This window comes from Arachis ipaensis, chromosome B2 (genome assembly GCF_059453495.1).
Source record: "Arachis ipaensis isolate K30076 ecotype BB chromosome B2, ASM5945349v1, whole genome shotgun sequence".
Taxonomy (NCBI): domain Eukaryota; kingdom Viridiplantae; phylum Streptophyta; class Magnoliopsida; order Fabales; family Fabaceae; genus Arachis; species Arachis ipaensis.
Genome location: NC_142437.1, coordinates 59,313,673 through 59,323,802, shown reverse-complemented (window position 1 = coordinate 59,323,802; position 10,130 = coordinate 59,313,673). Strand labels below are relative to the sequence as shown.

Sequence of the window (10,130 nt, the reverse complement as noted above, 5' to 3'; positions counted from 1 at the left end):
TCCGGTGGTAATACTGGAAAACAAAGTGCTTAGGGCCACGGCCAAGACTCATAAAATAGCTGTGTTCAAGAATCATCATACTGAACTAGGAGAGTCAATAACACTATCTAAACTCTGAGTTCCTAGAGAAGCCAATCATTCTGAACTTCAATGGATAAAGTGAGATGCCAAAACTATTCAAGAGGCAAAAAGCTACAAGTCCCGCTCATCTGATTGGAGCTATGTTTCATTGATAGTTTGGAATTTATAGTATATTCTCTTCTTTTTATCCTATTTGATTTTCAGTTGCTTGGGGACAAGCAACAATTTAAGTTTGGTGTTGTGATGAGCGGATAATTTATACGCTTTTTGGCATTATTTTTAGTATGTTTTTAGTAGAATCTAGTTACTTTTAGGGATGTTTTCATTAGTTTTTATGTTAAATTCACATTTCTGGACTTTACTATGAGTTTGTGTGTTTTTCTGTGATTTCAGGTATTTTCTGGCTAAAATCGAGGGACTTGAGCAAAAATCAGATTCAGAGGTTGAAGAAGGACTGCTGATGCTGTTGGATTCTGAGCTCCCTGCACTCAAAATGGATTTTCTGGAGCTACAGAACTCAAAATGGCACGCTTCCAATTGCGTTGGAAAGTAGACATCCAGGGCTTTCCAGCAATGTATAATAGTTCATACTTTGCCCAGGTTTAGACGACGCAAACTGGCGTTCAACGCCAGCTCTCTGCCCAATTCTGGCGTCCAGCGCCAGAAACAAGTTGCAAAGTGGAGTTCAACGCCCAAACTGGCACAAAAGCTGGCGTTCAACTCCCAGAATGACCTCTCCATGTGTAGACTTCAAGCTCAGCCCAACCACACACCAAGTGGGCCCCGGAAGTCGATTTATGCATCAATTACTTACTTCTGTAAACCCTAGTGACTAGTTTATTATAAATAGAACTTTTTATCATTGTATTCGTAGTCTTGGTTACTCCGGTTACCCTCTGGGGCCGAGACCAATGAACTCCATTATCACTTATGTATTTTCAACGGTAGAGTTTCTGCACTCCATAGATTAAGGTGTGGAGCTCTGCTGTTCCTCAAAGATTAATGCAAAGTACTACTGTTTTCTATTCAATTCATCTTATTTCGCTTCTATGATATTCATTCGCACTTTAACCTGAATGTGATGAACGTGACAATCATCATCATTCCCTATGAACGCGTGCCTGACAACCACTTCCGTTCTACATTAGAATGAATGAGTATCTCTAAGATCTCTTAATCAGAATCTTCGTGGTATAAGCTAGATTGATGGCGGCATTCATGAGAGTTCGGAAAGTCTAAACCTTGTCCGTGGTATTCCGAGTAGGACTCTGGGATTGAATGACTGTGACGAACTCCAAACTCGCAAGTGCTGGGCGTAGTGACAGACGCAAAAGGATAGTAAATCCTATTCCAGTATGATCGAGAACCTCCAAGATGATTAGCCATGCAGTGACAGCGCATCGGACCATTTTCACAAAGAGGAATAGGATGCAACCAACGACAAGGGTGATGCCTCCAGACGATTAGCCGTGCTGTGACAGAGCATTTGGACCATTTTCCCGAGAGGATTGAAAGTAGCCATTGGCACCAGTGACATCCTTACACAAAGCCAGCCATAGAAAGGAGTGAGACGGATTGGATGAAGACAGCAGGAAAGTGGAGGTTCAGAGGAACGAATGCATCTCCATACGCTTATCTGAAATTCTCACCAATGATCTACATAAGTATTTCTATCCTTCTTTTATTACTAAATTTCGAAAACTATATAACTATTTTATATCCGCCTGACTGAGATTTACAAGGTGACCATAGCTTGCTCAACACCAACAATCTCCGTGGGATTCAACCCTTACTCACGTAAGGTATTACTTGGACGACCCAGTGCACTTGCTGGTTAGTTATGCGATGTTGTGAAGATATGTTTAGACCATGGTTCTGTGCATCCGTTTTTGGTGCCATCGCCAGGGAATCAATTTCGAACAATAATTCACAACCTGAGTAACAATTTCGCATACCACTCCTCAATGTCTCTTCCTTGCCTTTGTTACTCCTCTCTCATGGTTCTTTGATCTTCTCTAATTTCATGGAGGAGGATGGAATGCTCTTGGCGCTCTACCCTTAGTTGTCCCTTGTTGGAACTTAATTCTCCTAGGGAGGTGTTGATTTACTCCCAATAGTTTTGTGGAGGAAGATGCAACCCTTGAGGCTTCTCAGGGATTTCATGATGAAGAGTTTCCTCATGCTCTTGTCCATGAGTGGGATCTCTTGTTTGCTCCATCCTTTTCTTAGTGATGGGCTTGTCCTCATCTATGAGGATGTCTTCCTCTATGTCAATTCCAGCCGAATTGCAGAGGTGACAAATGAGATGAGGGAAAGCTAACCTTACCACAGTGGAGGACTTGTCCACCACCTTGTAGAGTTCTTGGGATATAACCTCATGAACTTCCACTTCCTCTCCAATCATGATGCTATGTATCATGATAGCCCGGTCTATAGTAGCTTCGGACCGGTTGCTAGTGGGAATGATTGAGCATTGGATGAACTCCAACTATCCCCTAGCCACGGGCTTGAGGTCATGCCTTCTTAGTTGAACTGGCTTCCCTCTTGAATCTCTCTTCCGTTGAGCGCCCTCTTCACATATGTCCATGAGGACTTGGTCCAACCTTTGATCAAAGTTGACCCTTCTAATGTAGGGGTGTGCATCTCCTTGCTTCATGGGCAAGTTGAATGCCAACCTTACATTTTCCGGACCAAAATCCAAGTATTTCCCTCGGACCATTGTAAGCCAATTCTTGGGGTCCGGGTTCACACTTTGATCATGGTTCTTGGTGATCCATGCATTGGCATAGAACTCTTGAACCATTAAGATTCCGACTTGTTGAATGGGGTTGGTGAGAACTTCCCAACCTCTTCTTTAGATCTCATGTCGGATCTCCAGATATTCTCCCTTTTTGATCTTAAAAGGGACCTCGGGGATCACCTTCTTCTTGGCCACAACTTCATAGAAGTGGTCTTGATGCACCCTTGAGAGGAATCTCTCCATCTCCCATGACTCGGAGGTGGAAGCTTTTGCCTTCCCTTTCCTCTTTCTAGAGGTTTCTCCGGTCTTTGGTGCCATAAATGGTTATGGAAAAACAAAAAGCTTTAGCTTTTACCACACCAAACTTAGAAGGTTGCTCGTCCTCGAGCAAAAGAAGAAAGAAGAGAGTAGAAGAAGAAGAAATAGAGGAGATGGAGTGGGCTTGTGTTTTGGCCAAGGGGGAGAAGTGGTGTTTAGGTTGTGTGAAAATGAAGGAGTGAAGATGGGTTTATATAGGGGTGAGAGGGGTGTGTATGGTTCGGCTATAGAGGGTGGGTTTGGGAGGGGAAGTGGTTTGGATTTGAATGGTGAGGTATGTGGGGTTTTATGAAGGATGGATGTGAGTGGTGAAGAGAATGGTGGGATTTGATAGGTGAGGGGTTTTTGGGGAAGAGTTATTGAGGTGATTGGTGAATGGATGAAGAAGAGAGAGAGTGGTGGGGTAGGTGGGGATCCTGTGGGGTCCACAGATCCTAAGGTGTCAAGGATATCTCATCCCTGCACCAAGTGGCATGCAAAACGCCCCTTTCTGCCAATCCTGGCATTAAACGCCAGACTGCTGCCCATTTCTGGCGTTTAACGCCATCTTCTTGCCCATTCCTGGCGTTAAACGCCAGTCTGGTACCCTTTTCTGGCGTTAAACGCCCAGAATAGTGCCAGACTGGGCGTTTAACACCCATTCTGCTACCTTTACTGGCGTTTAAACGCCAGTAAGTTTCTCCTCCAGGGTGTTCTGTTTTTCATTTTGTTTTTCCTTCTGTTTTTGCTTTTTCAATTGTTTTTGTGACTTCACATGATCATCAACCTACAGAAAACATAAAATAGAAAATAGAAAATAGAAAATAGAAAATAGAAAATTATCATAGAATAGTAACGATTGGGTTGCCTCCCAACAAGCGCTTCTTTAATGTCAATAGCTTGATAGTGGGCTCTCATGGAGCCTCACAGATGTTCAGAGCAATGTTGGAACCTCCCAACACCAAACTTAGAGTTTGAATGTGGAGGTTCAACACCAAACTTAGAGTTTGGTTGTGGCTTCCCAACACCAAACTTAGAGTTTGACTGTGGGGGCTCTATTTGACTCTGTATTGAGAGAAGCTCTTCGTGCTTCCTCTCCATGGTGACAGAGGGATATCCTTGAGCTTTAAACACAAGAGATATCCTTGAGCTTTCAATCACAGCTTTTGCTGTGGCTAGGAAGGGTCTGCCAAGGATGATGGATTCATCCATACACTTCCCAGTCTCTAGGATTATGAAATCAGCAGGGTTGTAATGGTCTTCAACCTTTACCAAGACATCCTCTACAAGTCCATAAGCCTGTTTCTTTGAATTGTCTGCCATCTCAAGTGAGATTCTTGCAGCTTGTACCTCAATGATCCCTAGCTTCTCCATTACAGAGAGAGGCATAAGGTTCATGCTTGACCCTAGGTCACATAGAGCCTTCTCAAAGGTCATGGTGCCTTTGGTACAAGGGATTGAGAACTTTCCAGGGTCCTGTCTCTTTTGAGGTAATCTCTGCCTAGTCAGGTCTTTCAGTTCTTTGATGAGCAATGGAGGTTCATCCTCCCAAGTCTCATTACCAAATAACTTGGCATTTAGCTTCATGATTGCTCCAAGGTACTTAGCAACTTGCTCTTCATTCAGAAAGCATGTCAGAAGGACATCTTCTGATCAATTGCTTGTATCTTTCCCAAGCTTCATAGAGGGATTCACCTTCCTTCTGTCTGAAGGTTTGGACTTCCACTCTAAGCTTGCTTAATTTTTGAGGTGGAAAGAACTTTGCCAAGAAGGCATTGACTAGATTTTCCCAAGAGTTCAGGCTTTCTTTAGGTTGTGAGTTCGACCATGTTCTAGCTCTGTCTCTTACAGCAAAAGGAAAGAGCATAAGTCTGTAGACTTCAGGGTCAACCCCATTGGTCTTGACAGTGTCACAGATTTACAAGAACTCAGCTAAGAACTGATGAGGATCTTCCAATGGAAGTCCATGAAACTTGCAATTCTGTTGCATTAGAGAAACTAATTGAGGCTTAAGCTCAAAGTTGTTTGCTCCAATGGCAGGGATAGAGATGCTTCTCCCATAGAAATCAGGAATAGGTGCAGTAAAGTCACCAAGCACCTTCCTTGCATTGTTGGCATTGTTATTTTCGGCTGCCATGGTTTCTTCTTCTTTGAAGAGTTCTGTTAGGCCCTCTAAAGAGAATTGTTCTTTAGCTTCTCTTAGCTTTCTCTTCAAGGTCCTTTCAGGTTCAGGATCAGCTTGAACAAGTATGCCTTTATCTTTGTTCCTGCTCATATGAAAGAGAAGAGAACAAGAAAGTATGGAATTCTCTATGTCACAGTATAGAGATTCCTTGAAGTGTCAGAAGAAAGGAAGAATAGAAGGAGGTGGTAGATGGAGGAGAATTCGAACATATACAGAAGGAGGGAGTTCGAATTGTACCTTGAGGAGGAGTCTTAGTCCCTTAAATAGAAGGATGTGAGAAGAGGGGAAGAATTTTCGAAAATTAATTAAAAGATTTTAAAAAGAAATTTGAAAATTTGATTGAGATTTTTGAAAACTAATATTGGGAAATAAATAAAGTGATTTTTGAAAAAGATTTTGAAATTAGAAAAAGATATGATTGAAAAAATTAATTTTGAAAAAGATGTGATTGAAAAGATATGTTTGAAAATATATGATTGAAAATCAATTTAGAAAAAGAAAATTTTTAAAATTAAAGTTGATTACTTGACTATCAAGAAATTAAAAGATATGATTTTAAAATTTAAAGTTTGATCCTTTCTTAATAGGCAAGTAACAACTTGAAAGTTTTGAAGTAAATCTTTAATTATAGCAAGGATTTTTGAAAATAGTAAAAATAAATATAAAATGGAAAGAAATTGATTTTGAAAGAGATATGATTGAAAAGATATGATTTGAAAAAGATTTGATTTTGAAAAATTATGAAAACTTGAAAAAAAATGTGAATTAAAAACAAAATCTTCCCTCTTGTGTCATCCTGGCGTTAAACGCCAGAATGGGCACCATTCTGGCGTTTAACGCCCAAATCTCTACCTTTTTGGGTGTTAAACGCCCAGCCAGGTACCTGGCTGGCGTTTAAATGCCAGTTTTCCTTCTTCACTGGGCATTTTGAATGCCCAGCTTTTTTTGTTTGATTCCTCTGCTGAATGTTCTGAATCTTCAATTCTCTGTATTATTGACTTCAAAAGACATAGTTTTGAAATTTTTTTTTTTGAATTTTTCAAGGATGAGAAACAATCAAAATACAACTAATCTTAGGAAACTCAAATCAAACAATGCATGCAGGACACCAAACTTAAAAATTTTCATATAAGAGACACTAACAAATTGAGAATGCATATGAGAAACAACAAAACACACAAAACAAGAGAATTTAAAGATCAGAGCACTGAAATCATCAAGAACAACTTGAAGATCAATGAAGAACATATTGCATGTATTCGAAAAATGCAAGAAGAATAAAAACATGCAATTAACACCAAACTTAAAAATTGATACTAGACTCAAACAAGAAACATAAAATATTTTTTATTTTTATGGTTTTATAAATTTTTTTTTGTGATTTTCGGAACTTATATGGGAAAAAAAATAAAGAGAATCAAAACTTTTAATAAGAATTCCAGGAATCATGCAATGTTAGTCTAAAGCTTCAGTCTAAAAAGATTAGACATGTTTGGCCAAGCTTCAGCAGGACATTACATTCAATAGCTAAATTGATGAGAATCAATCAGCTTTTGTGATGGTGGGAAAATCACCTTGAAACTCTATAATTCATTCTTAAAAATTCTGAAGAAAAGATACCTAATCTAAGCAACAAGATGAACCGTCAGTTGTCCAAACTCGAACAATCCCCGGCAACGGCGCCAAAAACTTGGTGCACGAAATTGTGATCATCAACAATGGCGCCAAAGACTTGGAGCTCTTAAACGTGAATCACACTTTGTCACAATTCCGCACAACTAACGAGCAAGTGCACTGGGTCATCCAAGTAATAAACCTTACGTGAGTAAGGGTCGATCCCACGGAGATTGTCGGCTTGAATCAAGCTATGGTCATCTTGTAAATCTCAGTCAGGCGGATTCAAATAGTTATGGAGTTTAAGGTGATGAAAATAAACATAAAATAAAGATAGAAATACTTATGTAATTCATTGGTGGATTTCAGATAAGCGTATGAAGATGCTTTGTTCCCCTTGAACCTCTGCTTTCCTATTGCCTTCTTCCAATCATTCATACTCCTTTCCATGGCAAGCTTTATGTTGGGCATCACCGTTGTCAATGGCTACATCCCGTCCTCTCAGTGGAAATGGTCCTGATGCTCTGTCACAACATCGGCTAATCAGCTGTCGGTTCTCGATCATGTCGGAATAGGATCCATTGATCCTTTTGTGTCTGTCACACGCCCCACAATCGCGAGTTTGAAGCTCGTCACAGTCATCCCTTCCGAGATCCTACTCGGAATACCACAGACAAGGTTTAGACTTTCCGGATCTCAAGAATGGCCGCCAATAATTCTAGCCTATACCACGAAGGTTCCAATCTTAGATTAGAAACCCAAGAGATACGCATTCAAGCCATTGCTAGTAGAACAGAGGTGGTTGTCAGGCACATGTTCATAGGTGAGAATGATGATGAGTGTCACGGATCATCACATTCATCAAGTTGAAGAACGAATGAATATCTTGGAGAAGAAATAGACTTGAGTTGAATAGAAAAATAATAGTACTTTGTATTAATTCATGAAGAACAGCAGAACTCCACACCTTAATCTATGGTGTGTAGAAACTCCACCATTGAAAATACATAAGAACAAATAGTGTAAGCCTGGCCGAATGGCCAGCCTCAAAGGTCTAAGGACTAAACGTCCCAAGATGTAAAATACAATAGCAAAAGGTCCTATTTATAGAAAACTAGTAGCCTAGGGTTTACAGAAATCAGTAATTAATGCAGAAATCTTCTTCCGGGCCCACTTGGTGTGTGCTTGGGCTGAGCATTGAAGATTTCATGTGTAGAGACTTTTCTTGGAGTTAAACGCCAGCTTTTGTGCCAGTTTGGGCGTTTAACTCCAGCTTTTGTGCCAGTTTTGGAGTTAAACGCCAGAATTCTTGAGCTGACTTGGAACGCCTGTTTGGGCCATCAAATCTCAAGCAAAGTATGGACTATTATATATTGCTAGAAATCCCAGGATGTTTACTTTCCAACGCAATTGAGAGTGCGCCAATTGAGTTTCTGTAGCTTCAGAAAATCCACTTTGAGTGCAGGGAGGTCAAAATCCAACAACATCTGCAGTCCTTTTTCAGCCTCTGAATCAGATTTTTGCTCAGGTCCGTCAATTTTAGCCAGAAAATACCTGAAATCACAGAAAAACACCCAAACTCATAGTAAAGTCTAGAAGAGTAATTTTTATTTAAAAACTAATAAAAATATAATAAAAACTAATTAAAATATACTAAAAACATACTAAAAACAATGCCAAAAAGCGTATAAATTATCCGCTCATCAGCCCTGTTTTGGAGCAGAAGTTTGGAGGGAAAAGCTTAAGAAGACTAAGGGTTATGTGTGTTAGGACAATTAGTCATAATTCTAGATATTTTAGGGAGTTAGTTACATTTGGTTTTTAGAGAGAGAAACTCCAACTTCTCTCTAGGTTTTCACTTCCTCCATTGCAATTCTCCTTGGATTTCTTGGTGAGATCCATTGCTAATTCACTTTTACTTTGATACAAGTTGTAGATCTACTCTTCTTCTACTCTCAATTGGTGCTCTTTTTATTCAATCTCTTAGATCTAGATTTGTTTGATTTTGTTACTTTGGATTTTGATTAATGAATTGTGTCATTTCATTCAATTGCTTGATTGTTGATGATTGTGTGGATTAGATAGCTTTAATTCAATTTTCTTCTCTCAATTACATCATGTCTTCTATGATTGCCTACCAATTATTTGTGATAATGACAACCCTAGTTATGGAGTAGATTTCTCAACTTGGCTTAGGGGTTGAGTTATTAGAGACACTTGAGTAGTGGATATCAATTGTTGACTAGGAATTGAGAATTGCTAATTAACTTGGAGTGGACTAAAGCCAGACTTCCCTAGGGTGAAACTAGGACTTGTGACTCAAGTTAGTTACTCTCACTTGACTTTTCTCCATTCTTAGGGGGTTAACTAAGTGAAGCAACAATCAATTCTTATCATAATTGAAGGAGGCAATAATGATGGAACTTCCAATACTTACCCTTAGCCAAGGCTTTTATCTCAATTAATTGTTGTTTGCTTGATTAGCTTACATTCTTGCACCAACTCTCAAAACCACAAAAGCTTTCCTAATCAAAGATGTGCATTCTAAGGCAATTCCTAGGGAGAACGACCCGGGATCAACACTCTCGGTCATAGATTTTAGAATTATTTGATGCGATATTTGCGTGTTGGTTAGACTATACTACGATTGACTTTATTAGGTCTAACCGGCATAAGAATATTTGGTTCATCAAAATGGCGCCGTTGCCGGGGAATTGCTTATGTGTGCCATTCTATTGGTTAGTGTGAATATGTTAATATGTGAATATTTGTATTTCTCTCTTGATTGATTGTTTGTTTGATCGTTAGATAGGATTAGTTTTTGCTTAGATACCAATTGATGTCATGAGCTTCTTTCCCCCTTCATTGTATGACGCGATCACTACCAAATTTGAGCTTAGCGTCATTTGATTCAGAAATTTAGAGAACTTTGCTTCATATTAGGCAAGCTCGGAGGCGGTTAGCCTTTGAGGAAGGTGAAAAGGTTCTTACCAATTCACCAACCATATCATCGTCATCCAACGAAGGCACGAATTATTTTTCCGTTGATACTACTAATAGTTCTTCTTTTGATCTAGGTTTTGACAACATGGCCGCTCTAAGGAGAGTTACTCTCAAGGAAGCGGGTGCACCGGATTTTGTTCTCCAACCTCTTCATGTGCTTCATCCCAACTTGAATGCAAACTTTGAACTCAAGACCGCTCTCATCAATCT

At 39.7% G+C, this 10,130-nt stretch overlaps 1 non-coding gene across 1 annotated transcript; it reads left to right on the top strand.

Annotated features, from left to right (window-relative positions):
* The first annotated feature begins 4,745 nt into the window (after window positions 1-4,745).
* LOC148574039 (small nucleolar RNA R71) lies at window positions 4,746-4,853 on the top strand. Its single transcript, XR_015905562.1, has one exon. It is a non-coding gene; the product is annotated as a small nucleolar RNA R71 (small nucleolar RNA).
* Window positions 4,854-10,130: the final 5,277 nt, after the last annotated feature.